At 43.4% G+C, this 25,320-nt stretch overlaps 1 protein-coding gene and 2 pseudogenes across 4 annotated transcripts in view; 1 reads left to right on the top strand and 2 right to left on the bottom strand.

Moving 5' to 3' along the window:
* Positions 1-3,513: 3,513 nt before the first annotated feature.
* Positions 3,514-8,118, bottom strand: LOC103735952 (annotated as a pseudogene).
* Positions 8,119-10,626: 2,508 nt separating this feature from the next.
* Stat3 (signal transducer and activator of transcription 3) overlaps positions 10,627-25,320 on the top strand; it is a 59,623-nt gene continuing 44,929 nt past the window's right edge. For 3 of the 4 annotated variants that reach the window (XM_008835293.3, XM_008835295.2, XM_008835294.3), the window contains exon 1: positions 10,627-10,900. The gene's annotated coding sequence lies outside the window, so the exon portion shown is untranslated. The remainder of the gene's footprint in view (positions 10,901-25,320) is intronic. The other variant, XM_029564579.1, reaches the window with a different exon arrangement.
* LOC115070708 lies at positions 13,708-13,827 on the bottom strand (annotated as a pseudogene).

Below are 25,320 nucleotides of genomic sequence, written 5' to 3'. Positions count from 1 at the left end.
CTGGGGCTATAAGGAGATCCTGTCTCAAAACAAACAACAGTCAGATGAAAGCTGTATGGCTTTTTACCACCTGACCTCAGAAGGCAGGCAGCATGCTTCCAGTTTATTCCATTTGTGAGATACGAGCTAGGTGGTGCACACCTGTAATCCCAAACTTGGAAGGTGGAGGCAGGAGGATCAGCAGTTCAAGGCCATTCTCAACTACATATCAAGTTCAAGGCTAGACTGGGAGAGATGAGACCCTGTCTCAGAACACCAGGAAAAATAAAGTGAGATATGTTCAGAGAGTGGGGTTGATTATGTAGACTACTTAAAGATGGAAGGGTTGTCACTTTGTAAGCATGTTTATAAAACATCATAAACTCATTGGGTGTGGGTCTTTAAGATTTATGTTTTTGCTTTATTTTGTTTTGTTTGAGACAAGGTATTGCTATGTAGTCCTCACTGGCCTGGAACTCAATACGTAGATCAGGCTGGCCTTGAACCCATACAAGGTTGCCTGCTTCTGCCTCTTAAGTGCTGAGATTAAAGACATGTGCTATCATGCCTGGCTTGTTTTATTCTTTTTAATTATATGTACTTGTGTCCCTGTGTGTTTATGTGCACATGAGTGCAGATGCTTGAGGAGTGCAGAGACATTGGATCCCCTAGAGTTGGCGTTAAAGGTGGTTGTGAATCATCCAGTGTGGGTGTTGGGAACCAAACTCAGGTCCTCTGCAAGGTCAGTACACACTCTTAATTACTGAACGAACTCTCCAGTCTCTTGTTTTTGTTTTTTGAAATAAGGTCTCATGTGGCTACGGCTGGCCTTGAACTTACTACTTACTACTGATCCTCCTGCTCTGCCTCTACCTCTTGAGTGCTAGGATTAAGGTATGCATCACCACACAGGACTATTTATTTATTTATTTATTTACTTATTTATTTATTTACTTGAAACAGTCTATATATCCCAGGCTGGCCTATAAACTTTTTTTTGTTTTGTTTTTGAGACAGGGTCTCCCTGTAGCCCCAGGTGGCCTGGAACTTGCTATGTAGACCAGGCTGGCCTTGAGCTCACAGAGATCTGCCTGCATCTGCTGAGATCAAAGGCCTAAGCCTCCATGCCCGCCCTGGCCTATGATCTTTCAATGATTCTCCCGCCTCAGGCTCCCAAGTGCCAGGATTACAGGAATGCCATACCACACTAGATCAGTCTTTTACTTCCTAAATCTCAATTTCCTCAGCTGTAAAATGAGAATTAAACTCTTATAATCCTACCATTTGGGAGGTGGAAGCAAGAGAGTCAGGAGTTCAAAGCCTCAAATACATGGTGAGTTCAGTGCCAACAGGACTATATGAGACACTTGCAGAGAAAAAAAAGCTGGGTGTGGTACTTCATACCTATAATCCCAGCACTTGGGAGGCAGGGCAGGAGGAGTCTCACAATTCTGAAGCCAGCCTGATCTATATAGTGCATTTCAGGCCATCCAGGGCTACATAGTAAGACTCTGTCTCACACCTGCCCCCAAGATAAGAATTATAATATGCACCTCATTAGGTTCCAGTAAAGATCAGACAGGTAATTTATGCAAAATCCCCAGTATAGTTCTTGGAACACAGCAATTAATAAATGTTAATTGTTAATTTTGTTTATAAAGAAGTAGGCTAATAAATGGGTACATTACACTTCTGGGTGATTGAATATTATTCCAGATGGGGAAATGGCCTGCTGAGGTAGAGGAAGAGACCGACTTTGCCAAAAGAATCAAGGAAACCCCAGAGAAGGTGAGGTGGGGCCGGGCTTAGAAGAAGAATTTTCAACTGGGGCATGCAGGAAGATAGTCTAGGTAGAAGGAAGGAAGCCCACAAAGCTACCGAAGTGTTGACAAGTTCAGACGAAGATACATTCCATGTGAGAACTTAGGGTGTGTGGGATGAGGCTGGACTGTTGGATTTTGTGAGTCATACAAAGAGAATGGAAAGAAGGGCATGGATTCAACTCCTTACTGTATGACTGGTTTTGTTTTTGACTTGGATGATCAGTAATTTGTCTTTAACTCCAATTTTGTTTGTTTGTTTGTTTGTTGTCACATAAGTGAACTCTTTATCACAGGCTAAGGACTGTAGCACTTTTAACTGATCTTTCAAATACTCAGTCTTCTGATTGCAGACTTGTCTGTGACGACAAAGGTGGTGTTGTAGGTCCAGGCCTTACCAGCCACTGTTTTCGTGTAGGAACCACAGTGTTAGATGCTGACAGTCTGTCCCTGCATCTTGACCTCTTTTAAAAAATATTTTTTAAATATTTATTTATTTATTGGAGGGGGTATACCATGTGTACATGTGGAGGTCAGAGGACAGCCTGTGGGAGTCAGTTCTCTCCTGCCACCATGTAGGTCCTGGGGATCACTCAGTCTTGGCAGCAAGCACCTTTATACACTGAGCCATCTAGCTGGCCCTGCATGGTTTTGCCACAGGAAGAACAAGTATACTTGGCATGCTGACAGATTTAAGTTTTCTTCATCATTTTCCAAAGGAAGGCACTGCAGCGGGTCTGGTATTTTTCAAGACTTCTAACCTTGGTGTATTTAGCCATGCTGCTGTGACTTACGTTCGAGAGCTGAACTGGGATGTTTTTCTGTAGGTTTTTTTCTTTTTTCTGGGATTTCTGTTCTGTAGGAACAGGAGAATCTTTCAAGCAGACTGTGACCTGTTGAATATTTGTCTGTTTATTTAAATTTTAGGGTGAGGTTCATGGCACCCAGAGGATAGGACAGAGCAAGGAGAGAATAGTCATGTGCTTAAAGCACTGGCCAAAGTAAGAGAGATGACAGCATTTAGACAAAGGGGTTTGTTTACAGAGGAGTGGAGAAAGGCCAGTGGCAGGCCTGAAGAGAGTTTTTTTTTTTGCTTTGTTTTGTTTTGGTTTTGATTATTTATTTATTTATATTTTATGTGTATGAGTGTTTGCCTGCATGCATGTAAGTACATCTGTGCATGCAATGCCCATGGAGGCCAGAAGAGAGCACTGGATCCCCTGGAATTGGATTTACACAAGGTTATTAGCCACTATGTAGGTGCTGGGAACCAAATACAGGACCTCTGCAAGAGCAGTCAGTGCTCTAAACCACTGAGCCATCTCTCCAGCCCATTTTTTTTTCCCATGGGGGACAAACTCCTGGACTGCCTCCTGGGGTCAGAGAGAAATCAGTCACTGGGAAAGTCAGACATCATTTATAGGCAGTTAGATGCTTGAGTACCTTTCCATGCCATAGATTGGGCAGTTTAGTTTGGGGCTGGCTGGTCTCCCAATAAGCAGAGGGACTTTCCAAGGCTAAGCTCGGATCTGCCATTTTAGAGTTTTGGAAGCAGCATCACCACTTTAGGAGTCTTTTGGCAACCTAACATTCCAGCCTTTTGTTGATGATAAGGGGCGATGGTTATCTTTTTTTTAGTTACTTCCTGCTGGTCAGGGATGTTGGCAAAGACAGGTGCTCTCAAAAGGCTAGAACATCAGTCTGAAGTGCAGGGTCAGGCAGGCAGGTTGGTGATAGGAGACCTGAGGGAATCTGTTAAGAGCATCTGGTTCACTGACAGTTGGGTCATCTCATTGATTCTGTCCTGAAAAAATGTAAAAAGCATGGAATAATCATCATTATGAGGAGGATGGCTATCAGTGGGCCAAAGAGGAGAAGGAAAGGTAAAGGCAAGAGTAGTTAGGCACAAATTCTAGGCAGGGAACCAGGAGAAATCAGAACAGGGTAATTTAAAATGTTCAAATCAGAGTTTCTTGATGAGGGTGTTCAAAAGTATACATCTGTTGGGTTTCTCCTCATTTTTCTTTTAGCTGCTATGACTGGATTCAGCATTTGCTTTTCAGGCACTTTGATAGTTGTTGGAGTAGCTAGAATCACACTGTGAGTTCCTGCCAAAATAGCCTCTAGACAGGGAGAGAGAAGAAATGTAGCCATCATTTAATTTTTAGATAAGAACAAAGTGGATTTTTTCCTTTTGGCTGCAGGTAGGTACTACAGAGTTGATTCTGTCAGATTTGAAGTCTTACACCTAAGCAGCATTTTCTTATTAAGAACAAAATCATTAGTGAGAATTTTTTTTTTTTTTTGTCTTTTGAGACAGGGTCTCCCTGTAGCCCCAGCTGTCCTGGAACTCACTATGTAGATCAGGCTGGCCTTGAACTTACAGAGATCTGCCTGCCTCTGCGTGCTGGGTTTAAAGGCATGCACTGCCACACCTGGCTAGTGAGAAATTATCTAAACAACATCTTATTTATTTTTTATTTTTTGGTCTTTTTTAGACAGGGTCTCTTTGTAGCCCCAGCTGACCTGGCACTAGCTATGTAGCCCAGGCTGGCTTCAATCTCACAGAGATCTGCTTACCTCTGCCTCCCAAGTGCTGGGACTAAAGGTATGTACCACCACACCCAGCCTAAGTAACATAAATTTAAGCCTAATGTCTGGGAAGTGCAATCCTTTGGACTCTTAAAAGAAATAAATCAATCAGCCGGGCATGGTGGTGCACGCCTTTAATCCCAGCACTTGGGAGGCAGAGGCAGGCGGATCTTTGTGAGTTTGAGGACAGCCTGTTCTACATAGTGCATTCTAGGACATCTGGGGCTACAGGGAGACCCTGTCTCCAAAAAACCAAAAAAAAAAAAAAAGAAGAAATAAACCAATCATTTTACTTTATGGTTATACTTTCCTCTTGGGTGTTTAAGACCATGCAGTTGGGGAAATAAGCCAACTTCTTTTTACTTTTTTTTTTTTTTGTCTTTTGGAGACAGGGTTTCCCTGTAGCCCCAGCTGTCCTGGAACTCACTATGTAGACCAGGCTGGCCTTGAACTCACAGAGCTCCTCCTGCCTCTGCCTCCCCAGTGCTGGGATTAAGGGTGTGTGTCACCATGCCCTGTAATTTCTTAGGTCCACTGAGGATCTGGTCCTCAGGGGTCACATGGTTTGGGAGGAGCCTCTGGCTCCTTTACCAGTTCCATCTCTGTGAGGAGAAGTCAAAGGCCCTACTTGACCATGTCTTCACTTGGAAGCATGGAGGAAACTTTCCTCTGTGTTGACCCTCCTCTTTGTAGACTGGGCACTGGTTCCAGTCCTTCTAGTGGGGTCTCCATGGCTTCTCTGAACAGGAGGACATGTGACTCATAGTTACAGGACATTCTGAGAGATGCCCCATAGTCCTCTGGGACTTAGTCAGCCTTGGGGGACAAGGAACAAAAAATTGTCCCTTTAAGTCCCTCTAATCAGATTATTTTTTAAATTTTATTATTTTTATTGTGTATGAGTGTATTGCCTGCATGTATGTGAGTGCACCCGTGTCCTGCAATGCTGCAGAGGTCAGAAGAGGGCTTCGGATTCCCCTGGAACTGGAGTTAAGGACAGTTGGTAGCTGCCACGTGGGTGCTGGGAATTGAACCCAGGTCCTCTGTAAGAGCGGTCAGTGCTCTTAACCACTGAGCCATCTCTCCAGCCCCTGACCATATTATTATAAGCCTTAAAGTATGGTTATTAAACACTCAAGAAGGTTAGTTACACCAGTCTGGTACTTTTATTTATTGATATTTTTGAGACTGGGCTTGTAGGTGATGGAGAGCCTAGTTAGTGGTTGATCATCTCAGGCTTGAGCTCCACCTGATTGAAGGTCTTGCCATTGTATACATTCACCTTGCTGCCCACCATCTCTGGCAGGATGATCATGTCCCAAAGGTTTGTCTTCACCACCTCAGGCTTCTCCATGGGCAAAGCCTCCTTCTTGGCCTTGCACAGGTGTTTGAGCAGCAAGTGCTGCTTCCTCCGAAGGCCGCAGTTGAGGCACCACTGCTGCTGGGCTCTGCATAGCTGCATGAGCTGCTCATAGGACAAGTCCAGCAGCTGGTCCAGGTCCACGCTGTGCTAGGTGAACTTTCGGAAGGTCCACTTCTTCTTCTGCTCCACTTCTGCTCCCTTTTTGGCTGCCAGACTCTATCAGAGGGTGAGCAGGACAGAAGAAAGCAATCTAGAAAATGGACTAGAAATTTCCATCCAGAGGTGGTGGATGGTGGGAGGCAGCAGCGGCAGCAAGATGGTCCGTATCACAGGCAGGAGTGTCTGATCATCAGTTTGATTCGGTAAGAGGAAGAACCGGGTCATGGGAGACCCAGGCATTCCTTCTGGGTTTTGGCGCCATATGTATGGAAGTGTGCAGCAAAGATCACTGACTGAAACAACTCCATGGGGAACAGTAGTTTATTGGGGACAAACTGCTGGACTGCCTCCTGGGATCAGAGAGACAACACCTGTTTTTGGTTTTAATGAAACAGAGCCAAGTAGCCCAGACTGGCTCCTGCCTGAGTCTCTTAAGTACTGGGATTACAGGTATACAGCAACCACCATGCTGGGCTTGAACAGAATTTTGTAGGTGGAACAGATGGGCTCACATGGAGCTGTGAGGGAGGAAGGCAGGGTTGCAGGTAGTGGACAAAGCTGTGTTGTAGAGTCCAAAATTCTGGGTGTGAACCCAGCTGGCATATCACTGAGAAACTGTGATCTTGAGATTTTCTTATTCTTTGGACCTGAGTTTTGTTCTTCCTCCCTCCACCTCCCCCTTCCTTTTCTTCCTCTCTCCCTCTCCTTCTCTCTCTTTCAGTGCTGAGGACCAAACCCAGGGCTCTCTAGGCAATTGCTCTGCCACAGGACTGAACCCTCACTCCTCTCCTTCCCCATCCTCCTTTCTTTTTCTTTCTTTCCTTCTTTCTTTTTTCCTTTTTTTTTTTTTTTTTAGTTTGTTTGTTTGAGATGGGATCTCACTATGATCTCACTATGTGAGCTCTGACTGGCCTGAGGATGGATGGCCTCAGCCTCTTAAGCCACCATGTCCAACTCCAAGCTTATTTATTTTTTTATCTGTGTATGTGTGTGTGTGCATTTTCTTTCTTAAAATGTTTTAAGTTTTTATGTGTGTTAGTATAGTCTGCATATAAGTGCATGTGTGTCATGCAATGCCCGTGGAGGTCAGAAGAGAGTGTCAAATTCCCCTGGAACTGGAGTTATGGATGGTTTTTTTAGCCACTGTGTGGGTGCTGGGATTCAAACCCGGATCTTCTGCAAGAGCAGTCAGTGCTCTTAACTGCTGAGCCATTTCTCCAGCTCCCCTGTGCATGTATTTTCAAGACAAGGTCTCAGATCGGTAGATCGGTAGATAGATCGATCGATCGATCGATAGATAGATAGCCTGGCTGGCCTCAAACTCTTGATTTTCCTGCCTCAGCCTCCTGAGTAGCTAGGATTTGAGGCCAGTGACACCACACTTGTCTCGACCTTAGTTTTCTTTCTTTTTTTTGCGTGTATATGTATATATGCATATGTGGTGTGTGTGTCTAGAGATTGACATCAAGTGTCTTCACTACTGCTCTTTATTTTACCTTTTGACAAATGCTTTCCCACTGAACCCAGAGCTCACTGATTAGCAGGCTCTGGGAACTCTGCCTCTACCCCACCAGTGCTAGGGTCATACTTGGCTCTTTTACATGGGTGCCAGGAATCTGAACCCAGGTCTTCATTCTTGCATGCAGGCACTTTACCAACTGAGCCATCTCCTTGGCACCCCCCCGCTTTTTTTTTTTTTTTTTAAATAGGGCTTAACTGTAGCCCCGACTGGCTTGGAACTCATTATGTAGCCCAGGGTTGCATAGAATTCATGGCAAGCCCCCTCCCAGCAAGTGCTGGGATTACATGCATGAGCCACCATGCTTGGATCTTAACATTAGTTTGCTATCAGTGGATAGATAATATGGCCTCTCTATTTGCTACATGATTGATATAAGAAAGAAAAGAGGCAATGGGACGGGCATGGTGGCACATGCCTGTAATTCCAACATTTGGGAGGCAGAGTCGAGATTGCAGTTGGAGATCAACCTGGGCTACACAGAGAGACGGTGATTAAAACAAAGAACAAATAGCAACAACAGAAGATCAAGCAATATTTGTGTTTTGTCAGCAGTATATCATTGAACAAATACTGAACTATGTTACCAGGGAGCGAGTCAGTTGCATGGGAGTATCATAGAGCTCAAAGAGAGTTAGGTGACATGGGGGATATCTGTTCTGCAGTGAAGATGAAAACATAGACATAGGAGCGCATGTACACACACACACACAAAGTTTCCACACTGGGATGGATCTTCTGGGCAATGGGAGACTTAAGTCCACCATCAGTGAACCTACCCAGAGGCCCTCATGTCTCACTTGGAAAGTAGGTGGCACCTGGGATATAGCTCAGTGATAGAACATGTGCTTAGCATGTGCAAAGCCCTGTGTTCTATTCCAAACATTACACACTAAGAAAGATGGACCTGAGGTGGTACATAAGGTCCTGATCTGGAGGCTTTGGACAGTCTTTAGACATCTGGGGAGTCATGTGTTGCTGTGAGTAAAAGCTTGGTCTGTATGTGTTCTGGAGCATAGAATCCATAGTCTCTGTCCATCTTGCAGAAGGATTAACCCAGGAAAGGTTAAGAGTCATTGATTTTCTCACCAGAAATTAGTAACAATAGCTATCTTTAGGGGAAAGGCCTGGAGGAGGAAGGAAAGGGAGATTTCAACCTAGCCAGGGTGTGGTAGGGAATGCATGAAATTTCAGCCCTCTGGAGGTAGATACAGGAAAATCTCTGAGACCCTATGTCTTAGTTTGTTCTTCATTGCTGTGACGAAACACTCTGACCACTACCAACTTGGGGAGGAAAGGGTTTATTCAGCTTACAACTCCCAGGTCGCAGTTCATCAGGGAGCCCAAGGTAGGAGCTCAGGGCAGGAACCTGGAAGCAGGAGATGGAGCACAGGCCATGGAGGAATGCTGCTTACTGGCTTGCTCTCCTGGCCTCTGCTCAGCCTGCTTTCTTATGCAACACAGGCCCACCTGCCCAGGGGTGGCACCACCCACAGTGGGCTGGGCCCTCCCACATCGCTCATCAAGAAGATGCCCTTCAGACATGGCCACAGGCCAGTCCAATAGAGGCAATTCCCTGATTGAGGCGCCCTCAACCCAGGTGTGTCAAGTTGACACTAAAGCGATCCAGCACACCCTATCTCAAGAAACCAAATAATAGCTGGGTGTGGTGGCGTAGGCTTTTAGATCCCAGCACTCTGAAGGCAGGGGAAGCAAATCTCTGCGAGTTCAAGACCAGCCTGGTCCACACATCAGTTCCAGGCCAGTCAGAGCTGCTACATAGTGAGACTCAAATCCTTCCCCTGAAAGAAACCAAGTAATAATAAAAATAAAACAAAATTTCAGCCTTTTTGAACAGTTTGAACGTGAATTGGCTTCATTGAAAAGAATGTCATTGGATTATCTGGGTGGTGAGATAATGGCCCTTTTTAAATTTTATCTTATAACCCTCTTTGTGTTAAACACAAGCAATACAAATACTATTGATATATTTGTAAAACCCTGATAGTATCATTACACATTTAGGTATGTCACTCCATTATGCAAAGTGCATCCTCTAGTATATAAAGCAAAGCATACATTTACCTCAAACAGTAAAATCTGTACATCAAGCAACGACACAGACAAGAAGTTGGACGATTTCAAGAACTCAGACAAGAATAAATATGATCCCTAACACCTGCCACCCCAGCCTTGATCAGTGGTTGAAGAACACCCTGTCTCAGAACTGTGTGTTTCAGCTGGCCATTTAAATTTAGTAGTCAAAGACTGGTAAATGATAAACCATGGTAAAACCTTCAAAAGGAGAATGTTTTGTGGGCCTTTTGTCTCAGTGTTTGGCAGTTTTATTAGTTTTAAAAATCTGTACTTTTTAATGGAAACAATTTGGCCAAAAATCTATCACAGAATTTTGAGATGCATTAAAACAAAGTTTAATGAGGCGAGGCGCGGGGGGGGGGGGGGGGGGGACACGGACAACCCAGACACTTAAAATGGCAAATACTTTCGTGTCAGCATCATGTGCTAGCTGTCTGAATTTCTGTGTAGTGGCCAATAAGCCCGCAGGTGGGTTTGATGCTTGAAGCGGTGGAACAGAGCACTGGGTTATATCCACTATTCTCCCCCACGCAATCTAGTAATTACTCTAGTTCTACGTCATATTTCCGGGTTTATGTCCCGACTCACGCAGAAACTTAAGTTCAAGGCAGCCAGGAGTCGCCCATGTTCTTTTTGTTGCTCCCAGAAACCCAAACGCCGGAGTTGGGCCCCAGATACCTGGAGAACGCCTAACTGGCTGATTCCCACGTGGTAAGAGGCTCTCAATTTCGGCCCCCACGTGGTGCCAAAAGGCCGGGGGGAAAAAGGAGAGCGGGCAGGAGGGAGCCGTATCTGGGCATTTAAAGTGTCTTGACGTCACGCACTGCCAGGAACTCAGCTGAGTTTTCAGCAGAACATTCTGGTAATCTTCCCTCCCTCCCTCCGCGCCTTAGTGCGCTGGGCCTATGCGCTCCGCTCGTACGGGGAGGGCGGAGCACGAAGCCCTCGGAACAGCCAGCACGGGGAGGCGTGCCCAGCTTCCGTGTGACTCCGCCCCCCTCTTCCACAGGCTCTTCTCATTGGTCAGGGGGCGGGGCTTCGTGTGCACAGCGCACGCATAGCGGCCTCTGGGTGGCCCGGCGAGTTGGCCGTTCATTAATTATGCATGAAGGCGTAGCTTGGCCAGCTGGGACTGCGTGGGGATTGGCTGAAGGGGCTGTAATTCAGCGGTTTCCGGAGCTGCAGTGTAGACCGGGAGGGGGAGCCCGGGGTTCCGACGTCGCGGCGGAGGGAACGAGCCCTCACCGGATCCCTGAAGCGCACCCCCGCTCGGTGCCGCCTGTCCGCGTCGGCTCGTAAAGGCCCTCGGGAGCCCCGTCGCTCGCACCCGGCGCCAGCGCAGCGCCTGTCGGGCCTGAGCCCGGGAGACAGGTGAGGGGCACAGGGTGGGGTCGCCTCCCCGACGACGCGCCGGCCCGGGAACCCCGGGGTGCTCGGCGGAGTTGGGAATGGACATTCGAGTGGGGCAGGGGTACGTGAGGACACACAGAGGGTCGTCCTGGAGGGACAAGTGCCCGGATGACAGGAGCCGGCCTGGGAAGGGAACCGGACTCTGGAAGTCGGTCTTGGAGAAGGGGAGATGCGGAGGCAGGGGGATCATGGTAATTCCAGGGGTAGGACCTCGGGCCGAGGGCATTCTAGGCTGAGGGTGGCGGAAGTGGGCGACCGCCCTCCAGCCCTGCTCCTGAGACTGGGGACATTCCGGACACGGGAGCCACTGTCACGCCGACGGAGATCACAGGGGTGGGGGTTTGGAAAGTGCTTGGTTCCCACCCCGGCGCATGGCGGGGCTGAGCCACTTCCTCTGCCATGCCCAGCCCCTGCTCCTTCTGGAGCCAGGAGTGCCCCTGTGGAGGTGGGAATGGGTGTCGTTGTCCCCCTCCGCCCCAACCTCGTGGACTGGATGGTTGTGGGCACTATTATTGCATAAGAATCACATTTCCTGTAGGGAAATGGGCAGACCTGTGCTCTTTCTATATTCTCTCCCACCTTCTCTAGGTTAAGCCGTTCGTCCTCTCACTGTGTTAAAAACAGTCTTTTTAAAAAAGGCAAAACAAATCCCTAGTCAAACCAGCTCTAAAGAGCAACAAACCTCTTTTCTTTTTGACATTGTTCTCATATAAACACCTGGTAAACTAGACCAGACGATAAATAATTGAGCCATTGCGTTTACTGGATTGTGGTGTTGCTTAATTGCATAGGTCGGATTGAGCCAATCAAGAGTGGGAGTTTTCTGTCTCAGAGCCAAGATCTTGAGTAAATGCAGAAAATAGGGAAACAAAGACTGGCTGGCCTTGGCTGAGCTCTGTGAGCAAACTTTACCTGTTGGGGGGTGTGGCTGTAAGTTAGCAAAATTCAAACTGTCACTCAAATTGCTCTTCTGTATTTACTCCATGTCACTCTGTTATGTCAAGTGGTGTGTGTGTTATCGCAGTCAGTGCTTAGTCATTCATCTAAAATTTGAAATACATATAGTTTATACCTGCAAGTTTTTATATCCAAAAAGTTTTTTTCTTCTGTGTGTGCTTTGTAGATTTTGGGCTGACCGTGCTGATAATGCATTGCTTTGAATAAATCAAAACAATAAATGTTATGTCCCGATCTGGTGTCTTTTATTTTAAATGATGCCTGTGTTCCCTAAGTTAACATGTTTAATTATTGCATGTGCCAGACCTGGAGAAGAAAATCTGGAATAATGTTTTTTTGTTGTTGTTTTTTGGTTTTTTTTTGGTCTTTTTTTGAGACAGGGTCTTCCTGTAGCCCCAGCTGACCTGGAACTCACTATGTAGACCAGGCTGGCCTTGAACACACAGAAATCCAGCTGCCTCTGCCTCCGGAGTGCTGGGACCAACTACAGGCATGCACCACCACGCCCGGCTTAGATAATAATTTTTTAAAAGTTGTGTTTGTTCTTAGTCTGTTAGCACGCTTACCACAAAGAACCATTAGCAGATTCATGAATCTTTTATTTTCATATGTAGTTCATTGGGGAAGAATAACCACTTAGAAGAAATAATCTACAATTACCAGGATCCACTGAGGGCTTGTGTGGTAGGTAGTTCACAGAACATTAACCTCATTTTGTAGATAAGGAAATTGAGGCCAAAAGGACAAGATACTCACCCAAGGCAGCAGTGCGTCATAATGGTGAATTGTACCTTTGTATATTTCTTGTTCTTTTGAGTGTTAATGCTTAAATATTTAGTTTGGAGCTTAGTCCCTGGTGGGAAGGGCCAGCGAAATTCTGGATATTTAAACACTACCAGCAAGCTAGAATACTCAGGGAGAGAAATACTCAATGATTATCCACTCTTCTGTGTCTTACTTGGGAAGTGATTAACTGTTGGGTTTTTTTTTTCCCCTTGTCAGCATAATTTATGATCAGAATTTAGCTGTTAGCTAATGGAGATGTTTAGGTAAGTTTTAGGGAAAGGGTACCTGTGACCTAAATGTCATTTAAACCAGACAGCCTTGTGGCTTGTTCAGTGGTCATTTCTGTCTGCAGAAAGCTGCTTTTTCCTTTCTCCCTCTATAGGCCTTGACATTCAGGTGTGAGAAGGGCAGAGGTAGTGAGCCCTGTTCCAGAAGCCTAAGCCCAGCAGCCTTTTGGCTGATGTTTTCTGAGAGGTAGTATACAATTCAATAAATAGCTGTGAAAGTTGTTATGGAAAGTAAGATGTGTCTTGTTTGTAGAATTTGCAGTCTATTGGGGGAGCTTGATAAATGATTTAACCGTCATCTAATGGAACAGGTTGATGTCCCTAAAGAGAGAGTGAGGCATTACACCTGTGTCTTCCCTCCCTCTCTCCCTCCCTCCTTCCTCCCTTTACTTCTTTCACCCCATTCCCTTCCCCCTCCTTCTGTTCCTTTCCCTTTCTGCTGGGATGAAACCTAGGGCTTCATGTGTGCTAAGCAAAGTGCTCTACCACGGAACCACACCCCCAGTCCCACCACTCATGTTTTATACCATTCATATTTTAAAATTATAGTCAACCTTTTTTTTTTTTTTTTTGGTCTTTTTGAGACAGGGTCTCCCTGTAGCCCCAGCTGGCCTGGAACTTGCTATGTAGACCAGGCTGGCCTGGAACTCACAGAGATCCACCTGCCTCTGCCTCCCAAGTGCTGGGGTTAAAGGTGTGGGCCACCATGCCTGGCTTCAAACTTTTTAAAATAGAATAAGCCTACAGCACCTGGTATTCACAGGCAGTCTCCTATCCAAGTGGTAACCAGACCCAACCCTGCTTAGCCTTCCGAGATCAGATGAGATTGGGTGCATTCAGGGTGGTATGGCTGTAGACAAATTTGGGGTCTTTAAAAGTCATCTAAAGAGTGCTTGAGGGACAACCCTAAATCTTGAACACTGGTGTTCGGAGCAGCCTCTGTGAGGTACAGTAGAATGACATTGCTGTGCTGTCTCTGGTGGTGAAAAGAATGAATGTTGTGCTGTTGCTAGGAGCCTTGGCTTACCGTGGGACACTATAGTCAGGATGACCAATTAGTATTTGCCAGTTCATTGTTGGCAATAATTTAAAAGAAGTAGTGTCTGGAAGAATGACTTTCTTATGTGTTGAGTGCCCCTTTTTCTTTTCGTAGCTGCCATGTGGGTGCTGGGAATTGAACCCAGGTCCTCTGCAAGAGCAGTCAGTGCTCTTAACTGCTGAGCCATCTCTCCAGCCCCAAGTTCCCTTTTTCATGTTAGGATTATTATAACCATCCAGGTCAGCAAACATAGATGATAAAATCTAGGCAGAAGCTGGACATGGGGCTCATGCTTGTAATTTTAGCACTCTGCTAAGCACTGTGGGAAGAAAATTGCTGAGCATTTGAAGCCACCCTAGGCTACATAGTGAGCTCCAGGCCTGCCTGGGCTAAGAATAAGACACTTTCAAAAGCAAAAACCAAGAAAGCTAGGCAGACTAGCTTACCAGGAAGGCTAGTATGAAGGCCAACCATAGAATGTGATTGGACCATGATTGATTTAGTGTGGGTTGTTCTAAGGATAGTATTACTAGGTTTAAGGTTCTGAAGGTGTTGTTAAAGTTGATTAGGGAGATTAGTAGAGGGATTGATCCAATTAGAGTGTAGAATAGGAAATATAATCCGGCGTTTAGACGTTCTGTTTGGTTACCTCAACGTGTAATAATAATTAGTGTGGGGATTAGGGTTGCTTCGAATAGGATATAAAATAGTATTAGTTCTGTTGCGGTAAAGGTTATGATAAGGAATATTTGGAGAAGTACTAGGAGGCTGATATATATTTTTTTATAGTTATCTTGTTCTTTGGATAGGTGGTTTTGACTGGCTAGTAGTGTTAATGGTAGAAGTCATATTGTTAGGATTAGTAATGGTGTGGATAGTGAGTCTGAGATGAATGTTGTAGAGAAATTACAGCTATTTGTGGAGTCTTGGTGTAGTAGGGATAGTGAGATGAGGCTAATTATTAGGCTATAACATGTGGTGTTTGTTCATACTATTTTGTTGTTTGTGAATCAGGTTAGTGGTAGGAGTATAATAGATGGTACGATAATTTTTAGCATTGTAGGAGGTTAAGGTTTTGTACATAGTCTGTGCCGTATGTATTAGATACTATTACTAGTAGTGCTAGACCTACAGCGGCTTCGCAGGCTGCAAACACTAGAATAATGATTGGGATAATAAAGGATAATATTGAGTGAGTGTTTAGTGTGATTAGGGAAGTTATAATAAATAAAGATAAGATTATTCCTTCTAAGCATAGTAGTGTTGATATTAGGTGGGATCGGAATATTAGGGCTCTGAGTAATGATAGGGTAAATGTAAGGAGTAGATTAAAAAATACAGGGGTTATTTGGTACTCATGGTTGATACCCATGATTTAATGAGTCTAAATCATTTGTTTTAGTTAAACTAATTACCAATGTTATTCTGTTCATTCTAAGCCCTTGTTAAACCACTCGTATATTAGCCCTAGGGCTAAGATGGTTAGTAACCCAAGGGTTGTTAATACTACCCCTGTGAGACTGCCGTGAGGGTGTGGTAGTACATACCTGTATGTAATCCAAGTACTTAGGAGACTGAGGCAGGATTACCACCAGTTGAAGGTCAGTCTGTTCTATATAGCAAGTTCAAGGATATATAGCAAAACCCTGCCTCATACATCCGTACACCAAAATAAAAATAATAAGTAAAATATAAAAAAAGAAAGAAAAGAAAAACATTCCCATAGAGACAGAAGGATTGTTGCAAGTTTGAGACCAGCCTGCTCTACATAGCAAGGTCTAGGCCAGCCAGGGCTACATAGAGTACCCTGTCTCTTAATAATCAAAACAAAAATAACAGCAACAACAACAAAAAGCAAAATCTGGACAGGCTCCAAGGAGAATGAAGTATCAGAAATATTGTCCCTGTTTTCACAGAACTGACCATGTGGTCGGGACCACGACATGTGTTATTGCTGTGTGGACTTAGGATTCAGGCTTCAAAGGCAAAGAGATCTAGGAGTAGATTCTGAATGTGCTACTTCCTTGTCAGAATCTGAGCCTCAGTTTTCTTACTGTTAAAAGAAGGAAGGAAGGGAGGGAGGGAGGGAAGGAAGGAAAGGAAGGAAAGAAGGAAAAGAGAGGAAAAAAGAGAGAATGAGAAGATGAGAGATGAGAACCAGGTCTGGTAACACATGCCTATAATCCCAGCACTTGGGAGACTGAGGCAGAAGCATCTGAAGTTCTGGGCCATCTTGGGTTACATAGGGAGACCTTATCTGAAAAACCAAAAATGAAACAAAACAGAATTTCATTAAGATAATGCAAGTGAAATGTTTAGTACCATGCTGGCCCATAGTAAGAGCTCTGTGTGCCTAAGTTCTTATTAAAGGTTCAAGAAAGGAGATTCATTCTCTTCAGGGATGAGAGGCTATGGAAGGGTTTATTACAGGGACGCCTGAGCATCTCTGGGATGAGTAGGAATTCTACAGAGTAGTAAACAGTTGTATTCAAGAGTGCGGTGCTTAAAACAGCATAATGTGTTCAGGAGCTATAAGTAGAAGTTCTTAATTTAGGAGAACTAAACTGAGAGGGAGGGAGGCCACAGAGCCACTTTGCTTATCCCTTTTGTTCATAATTCAGTTGAAATGTCATTCAAATAAGTTGTATCCTTTTCATAAAGTAGTATGTTATAAGAAAATTAAACTTGTTTTCCTGTTAATAGTTCAGTGTGTATTTCTCCAGACATTTTTAAAAATTTACCAATTGATCTTCAATCTATTCATTGAGAATTCTCTCAGCAGCTTAACAAAACAAAGTAGGCAAGTCTACCCCCAGAAGAAAATGATGTTGAAACCCTCTGGCTTTCGTTCCTGTTAGTCCCATTTATGATAGTGAATGATTTTACAAACCACAGAACATTATGTGACCTTTGACTTTTTAATTGCATCAGTCAAGAAACTTATATTTTGAGCTCTCAGGGTAACTGTGTTTGCATTGTCAAAGCACTTTGGTAATGTGTTTGAAGGTTTTGTGGTGTGGGATTGCAATAGGACTAAAGAAGTGTTGCGAGACCAGACTCTGGGCTTCAATTTCAGATCTACCACCTCTTAGACTTTGGACTGGTTGCTTTAACTTCTCTGGGTTTCAATATTCTTATCCACAATTTGCCTACTAGGTCCTCTTACACAGTACTTGTGAAGACTAAGCAAGATGGTTAAACCAAAAACTACTCTTTTTGCACTGCCTGGCACATTGCTACCATTTGAATACTATTAATTACTATTATTAAAAACTGAAATTCTTCTCTAGCTACAAAGTTGGGCAAGTTATGATTCATAGTGCCATTAATGACCCAAAGGAAAGAAAGAGTAATTGGGAGATTCTGACCTACTGGGAAAAACTAAATGAATAGGGACTGGGGATTTACACCGTGGTAGAGGAGATGTAGGCTTTCATGTAAAGGATAATAGACATAGCACACTGTAAATTCCTGTTTATACAAATGTCTTTATGGTAAGCCTCTTTGCATCTTCCAAGATCTGTTATTACAAGCCATTTATTTAACTAATACTCAACATATTAACAGTTGACTATCATTCAGTAATAGTCCCTTGGTATTTTTCATCTATAAAAAAGTATAGGTACAGACTGGGAATGTAGTTCAGTTGTTATACTGCTTATCTAGAATGTGTGAAGCCATGGGTTTGGTCTTGCATAAATCCGGTATGGTTGCATACACTGGTAAATCCCAGCATTTGGGTGGTGGAGGCAGGAAGATCAAAAGTTTAAGATCATTCTTGACTACATAGCGAGTTTGAGGCCACCCTGGCTGCATAGACACTATCTTAAAAATAAATAAATAAATAAATAAAAATTGGAGAGGGTGGGCAGGAAGATGGAGTCAACGAGTAAAGGCTTGTTGCCAAGTCTGGAAGGAGAGAACTGACTCCTGCAAATTGTCCTCCAACCTCCATATGTGTGGCACCCCCCCCCCAAAAAAAAACAATTAGTAAAAAGTATTAAAAAAGAAAGTATATCTGTGTGGTGGTACACCTATAACCTCAGCTGCTCTGGAGGCTGAGGTGGGAAGACAGTTTGAGATCAGCCTGAAACTTAGATTTTTGTCTTTGTCTCATTTTTGTAAAAAGGGTCAGGAATATAGCTCAGTGGTTCAGCACAAGGCTGTGGTTTAATCTCCAATACTGTACAAACAAACTCAAGTAATACAGATACTGTTGAAAGTTGAAGCGTAGAGGAGTGATTAGAGTTGTTTTCCTTTAAGAAGCTAATAGGAGGAACCTTATTTTTTAAAAATATTTTATTTATTATTTTTAGTGTATTAGTGTATGGCCTGCGTGTATGTGAGTGCACCTGTGTCGTGCAATGCTGTGGAGGTCAGAAGAGGGCTTCGGGTTCCCCTGGAACTGGAGTTAAGGACGGTTCATAGCTGCCATTTGGGTGCTGGGGATAGAACCCAGGTCCTCTGCAAGAGCAATCAGTGCTCTTAACCTCTGAGCCATCTCTCCAGCCCCTGGAACCTTATTTTTAGTTAGGTGAGGAAAATGAGTCCACTTTAAAAATATATATATCTGTACATATTTCTGTCTCTCTATATCTATATTGAGCTAGGGTCTCGGGGTTCTGCCTCAACCTCCTGAGTAGCTGGGATTATAGACACGTGCCACCTTGCCCAATTGGCACAGTGTTTAATTTGAGGGAGGGGAGGCATCCAGGTGGCCTGGATGCTCTTTATGAAGCTGGAAATTGGTTTGCTGTGTCCCATGCAACTGATATATGTCCCCTCACATCTGATGCTTGAGTGAGTAGGTATGGGGGTATGTCTGGATGTGCAGATGCTCATGTATGTGAGTTCACTGCAAGTGTAAAGCTTTATTTTCCTGTTCTAGTAACTTAATTTTGGAAGCCAACCAGTTATTCAAAAACAGATAAGAACAACTTGGGCTTCCTTGTAAAACAAATTCATTTCCCTCCAACTGTTTAATTAATCCTTCCATTCCTTGGCCATCCTGGGGCAGGGGGAAGCCAGCAGAGCTTGAAAGAGAAAGTAAAATTGGTAGATAATGGCTTCCTTGTTGAGGAGGAAGCGTTATTAGGGGGATGTTTGGGTAGTTTTTGTAGAAACCATTTCTGAAAACAGATCTGGCTTAGTGAAGGTGGGCCTGATGCAGGGAAACCCTGGCCCATTTGTCAGCCACCAGCTTTCCTGCCGGGTTGACTGATTTGATTACTTTGCGGTGTTCTTGTCAGGAGCAACTGAGCATTTAAGGCTGAACTTGAGCACCTGCTTTGGCGAAAGCTTCCTAAAATGCACAGTTTTCCACATCTTGTCTAATGCTAATTTTGTTTTGCTTTCAGCAAGCTGTTTTTCTGGCAGAATCTAAATGCATTACACTTTGTGCCCCCCCCATCCTAAAAACCTCAAAAACCAAATGCTAGCTGTGTAATTACCTTTCCTGTAAACCAAAGTGAGTTATCATTAAAATAGCCTTTGAAAATTTTTTCCTCCTTGTGGTTTAGGCACAATAAATATTTAATCTCAGACTGACTTTTTTATCAGTATGTTTTAGGAAATCAAATTTCTTGAAACCCTAATCAAAATGAAAAGGTAATTCTTTATGCATAGGGGCAGGTGGTATAACTGAAATATTCTGCAGCACATATATTTTGTTGTTTTGGTTTTGGTTTGGTTTGGTTTGAGGCAGGCTTTCATTCCGGCTTCAGCTTCCTAAGTATTGAGGTTACATTGATACTTATTCCTAATTCCACATGAAATTGGGGCAAGTTCTGTAGGACACTGTAAGTGGGGAGTACTCTGCCCAGGGCAAGCTTTCAAATCCCATGACTGTATTGAAGATTTTGGGGGTCAGAGAGCTATCATGGTGCCTTTCTCAACCTGTGGTTCAGAATGTCCACAGTAAGGGAGGTCAGGCAGTTCCCAACCACCTGTAACTCCAGTTCCAGGGCATGTGGCACCCTCTTCTAGACTCTGTGGGCACTAGGCATTCATGTGTTGCATATCATGTACATACATGCAGGCACTAACACATAAAACTAAATCTTTAAAGAAAAAGAAAAGATTGCTGTTTCTCCAGAAATGTCTGAGAGGCTCTGGATTAGAAGTATTCCATAGAGGGTGGGGTGTAGCTTGGTATATGCATACTGAGCTGTGTAAGGCCCTAGGTTCCATTCCCAGCATTAAAAAACCCAAACCAGAATCCAGGTGTGGTGGCTCAATCCTGTAATCCTAGTACTCAGAAAGCCAAGACAGGAGGATCACTTCAAGTTCCAGGCCATCCTGGGCTAGCTACATAGTGAGTTTCAGGCCAGCTTGGGCTACAGAGTGTGACCCTGTTTCAAAACAGACACAATATTAATAACAGTAAAAACCTCCCAACAAAACTACTTTTATAATATATATATTTTTAAAAAGCCTTATTGGCTTTTACATTATAGTTAGCTTAGAAAAACATACTGGTATCACTTAATAAGAATCCATGATAAGCTGGACATGATGGCGCACGCCTTTAATCCCAATACTTGGGAGGCAGAGGCAGGTGGATTTTTGTGAGTTCAAGGCCAGCCTGGTCTACCTAGTTCCAGGCCAGTTGGGGCTACAGGGAGACCCTGTCTCAAAAAGAAAAAAAATTATTGTGTGTGTACGTGTCACAACCCATGTGTGGAGGGTCGGGGACAACTTTGTGAAGTCAGTTCTCTACTTCCACTTTATGTGGGTTCCACAAATGGAACTCAGGTTGCCAGCTTATATGGCAATCAACCTAAACCTGCTGGGCCATCACTTTTATCTGCTGAGCCATCCCCCAAAACTCTTGAACACTGAGGATGTATCCTTTGGTATTCTCTTATGAAATGGGAGATACTTTTGCATACTTAAAAATGGTTGTTTTCTTTTGACAAGGAAAAGCACTTGTCGATTGACTTGTGACCTCAAGCTAGCTGTATCCAGGAAAAAGTTGTGTTTTTAGGAGATTTTTGTATTTTTTTAATTTATTTTGTTTTTTTGAGACAGGATCTCCCTGTAGCCCCAGCTGTCCTGGAACTCACTATGTAGACCAAGCTGGGTTTGGACTCAGAGAGATCCACCTGCCTCTGCCTCCCAAGTGCTGGATAGAGTGGATCTTAACATAATTAAGAATGATCTCAAATTCCAGCTATACCCAGCCTTTAAAGAACTATCAGCTGTCAACTTTTGGAGTCGTATTAAAGAAGAATTTCCAAAATTATCTTAAAGTCTATAAAGATTATTCTCATTTTTACCTGCTATATCTGTGTGAAGCCAAATTTCACTCAAGTGCTTCAACTAAAACAACATAATGTAACAGACTCAATGCAAACAGAAGACTCCAGAAGTCTTCCTCCATTTTTCTATCCCTTCCCAGGGTCTCAGGCCCCTTAGGCTGGCTTTAAGCCTGCTGTATAGTCAAGGCTGACTTGGAACTCCTGATTCTTCTGCCTCTACCTCTGTAATGCTGGGATGACATACGTGAACTGCCATCTCAGTTTAACAGTTTTCTATTGAACCATAAATTAAATGGTCCAAATTTTCTCTTTAAAAAATTGTTTACTGGGGCTGGAGAGATGGCTTAGTGGTTAAGACACTTGCTGTTCTTGCAGAGGACCTGGGTTCAATTCCCAGCACCCACATTGGCAGTTAACAACCTTCCGTAACTCCAGTTCCAAGGGAATCTGATGCCTCTTCTGACCTCTGTGGACATCACAGGATGTGGATGCATTTACATACACGCAGGCAATGCACCCATACACACAAAATAAAAATAATAAAAGCTGGGCATGGTGGCGTACATCTTTAATCCTAGCACTTAGGAGGCAGAGGTGGGCAGATCTTTGTGAGTTTGAGGCCAGCCTGGTCTACATAGTGAGTTCCAGGCCAGCTAGGGCTCAAAAAGACAAAAAAAGAAAAAAATTGAAAAAAATTATCTTATTTTGAACATGATGTGCATGTATAGATAGGCATGTGTGCAGAGGTCAGAGAGCAACTTATGTGTAGTTGGTTCTCTCCTTCCACTTTACATGGGTTCTGGGGCTTGAACTTGGGTTGCCAGGCTTGTACAGCAAGCACCTTTATCTGCTGAACCATCTTGCCAGACCTAGATTTCTGAAACTTTCAACAGTGCCACTTTTTTCTACTACTTTTTTTGGGAAATACAGCTATATTTTATAAGATGTTGTTGTTATTTATGTTAGCGTGTACTAGGTCCACTTTTAAAGTGAATTTTGTTTTATTTTGTTTGAGACAGTGCCTCCCTCTGTAACCCAGACTGGTCTTGAACTTAATGAGCTTTCTGCGTGCTGGGATTACAGATGTGTGCCATCATGCCTAGCTAATACATATAATTTCTATCAGTGGATAATATCTAATAGGTATATTGAGTCAAGGTCTCAATAATCTCTAACCCTAACCCTAACCCTAACCCTTGAACTCACTACATTGATTAGACTGACTTCAAACTTGTGACAATCCTCCTGCCTTAGTCTCCTGAGTATTGGATGATAACAGTGTGCTACCATGTCAAATTATTGGATATGTTTAATAAATATGACCTCTTAAATAAAACTTTGTTGGGGTACTCAAATTTGAGGTCATAAATGAGTCCTGCGAACAATGCTTTTTTTGAGAGCTGTTAGTCTAAAAGTTTTAGTGTAAGAATTCCTAGGATATTTAAGAGAGGAGAGGTTCTATGGCTCTGATTAAGTTGATCTAGGGTCATTTTAACAGGCATGCCTGGTATTCTAGTGAAGATTGGTCATTAGATTGGTCATTAGTTTGAAAAACACTGTTTTATAAGAGCCATAAAGTCTTCAGATTAGTGAAGTCATTCATGTCCACGAGGTTTAGAAATTATTATTGTTTTGGAGATAAAATGTTTTGGAGATTTCTTTTCTTTCCTTTTTTTTTTTTTGGTCTTTTAAAAATATTTCATTTATTTTTTTAATTTTATATGTATGAGTGTATTGCCTGCATGTATGTGAGTGCACCAATGTTGTGCAATGCTGCGGAGGTCAGAAGAGGGTGTCAGATTCCCCTGGAACTGGAATTAAGGATGGTTCATAGCCTCTATGTGGGTGCTGGGAATTGAACCCAGGTCCTCTGCAAGAGCAGTCAGCTCTTAACTGCTGCACCATCTCTCCAGCCCCTTTTTTTGGTCTTTTTGAGACAGGGTCTCCCTGTAGCCCCAGCTGTCCTGGAACTCACCTTATAGACCAGGCTGGCCTTAGTCTCACAAAGATCTACCTGCCTCTGCCTTCTGAGCACTAGGACTAAAGGCATGTGCCACTGTGCCCTGGCTGCTTTTAAATTTTATAAGAAATGTTGACTTAAATTCAACATGAAAAAACTTAACTTTCCTTTTCTGCCTGCTACATAATAAGGAAGACTTTTTTGTGTGTGATTGTGTAACAAGTTCAAAGAGAAATTTACTTGTCAGAGACCTTATCTCCTTGTAGTCCCTTAACCTTTTCCTTCTTATCTGTAAAATGGGAATGACCCTTGCTGGAAGGGTGGCTATGTTATCTTAGCTACTCTAGGGTTTTTTCTGACTAAGATCTTAGGTGAATTTTTGCTTCAGGCTACATTCTATGTGGGTGTGATTTTTAGGATTTTATTCACAGCTACCTCCATCAGAAACCGGAATGGTGTTTCTTTCCTTCATTCTTTAAATATCACTTTTTTAAAAAAAGTTATTTTTATTTTATGTGTATGAGTGTATTGCCTGCATGAGCGTAAGTGCACCCATGGCGTGCAGTGCCGTTGGAGGTCAGAAGAGGGTGGAGGGCCCCCTGGAACTGGAGTTACAGAACCGTTTTTAGCTGCCATGTGGGTGTTGGGAATCAAACCCAGGTCCTCTGTAAGAGCAGTCAGTGCTTTTAACTGCTGAGCCATCTCTCCAGCCCTAAAAATCACTTTTTAAAAGTTATATTTACATAGTATGTGGAGGCCAGAAAACTTGCTGGAGTAGGTTCTTACCTTCTATCGTGTAGGTACCAGGGCTCAAACTCAGGTCTTTGGGCTTGGCAGCAGCATCTTTACCTACTGAGCCATATTGCTGGCTGGCCTTACTTTCACATTTTTTTAAACCTTCTGTGTGGAGCTAATGGATGAAACCAGTTCTCACTTATGTTCCCAGTACATTATTATTATTATTATTGTTATTATTAGAGACAGGGTCTCCCTGTAGCACTGCCTGCCTCTATTTCCCAGGTGCTGGGATTAAAGGCCTGCAGCACTGCAGACTATTCATTTTGATAAGACTTCATAGAAAAGCTTCAGTAATTGAGATAGCTCATCTTCTATCTAAATATGCCTTAATCTTTCTGGGGTTAGGTTTGTGCATGTGTCCCATGCTGGCCTCATCATGTGACTGAGGATGACCTTGATTTTTATCGTCCTAGCACTTCTGCTGTAGTGCTGGAAGTTATGGTGTATGCCACCACACCAGGGTCTCATCTAATTGACCAGGCTAGCCTTAAAGTTGCTCTGTAGCCCAGGCAGGCCTTGGCCTTGGGAACTGCCTGCCTGTCTCCCGAATAGCTAAGATTACATGCTTGCTCCACTAGGCTGAACTTTTACCCAGTTGAATATTGAATTGTGCATTTCCTTATTGCTGAGCCTTTAAGAGTTCTTAGTGTGTTTTGGCTGTACACCCACATGCATACACTTTTTTTTCTTTTGTGCTAGAGACAGAACATCCATGGTGAGTGCTATACCACCGACCTCCTCCATAGCACAGTACTGTTTTGGATATATTTAAAGTTTTTCTTCATGAAACTTTTTCTTTTTTATTGTGCTAAGGCTTAAACCTAAGGCCTTCCTCATGCTAGGCAAGTGCTGTACCACAGAACTTCAGCCTTCCTCCTTAAAATGTTTTAGTTGGCATACTTTTTTTCTTCTTCTAGAATTCAATCTCATATAGAAACAAGCACTGGGAAGCTTGTGGTTAGTGCACTGGGGACAAGGAAATGAAATATTTGTATCTCACTACCCCCAGGTAATTATGTAATTTTAACCTTTAATCTCCTTTGTGTTTAGATAAGGCTGGGCCTAGGGCTACAGTGGAATACAGACTTAGATACTGATGTTTCTGTTTAGAGCAATCTCTCTGTTCTTATAACTGTGAAATATTGACTCCTCCTTAGGACTTGCTTGTGAGACTTGCTTCACAGGACTAGGCAAGCACTTTATCTATCATTGTCATACCTCCAACTTCCAAAGTAATCTTTTGAGAAATTATCTCTAGATTATTCTTGGGCCTCTTTTTTTAAAAAAACATTTTA

Source organism: Nannospalax galili, unplaced genomic scaffold (genome assembly GCF_000622305.1).
Source record: "Nannospalax galili isolate Female #2095 unplaced genomic scaffold, S.galili_v1.0 scaffold137, whole genome shotgun sequence".
In the NCBI taxonomy this organism is placed as follows: domain Eukaryota; kingdom Metazoa; phylum Chordata; class Mammalia; order Rodentia; family Spalacidae; genus Nannospalax; species Nannospalax galili.
Note: the sequence above shows the minus strand (reverse complement) of the source record. Positions and strands in the feature narration are given on the sequence as shown.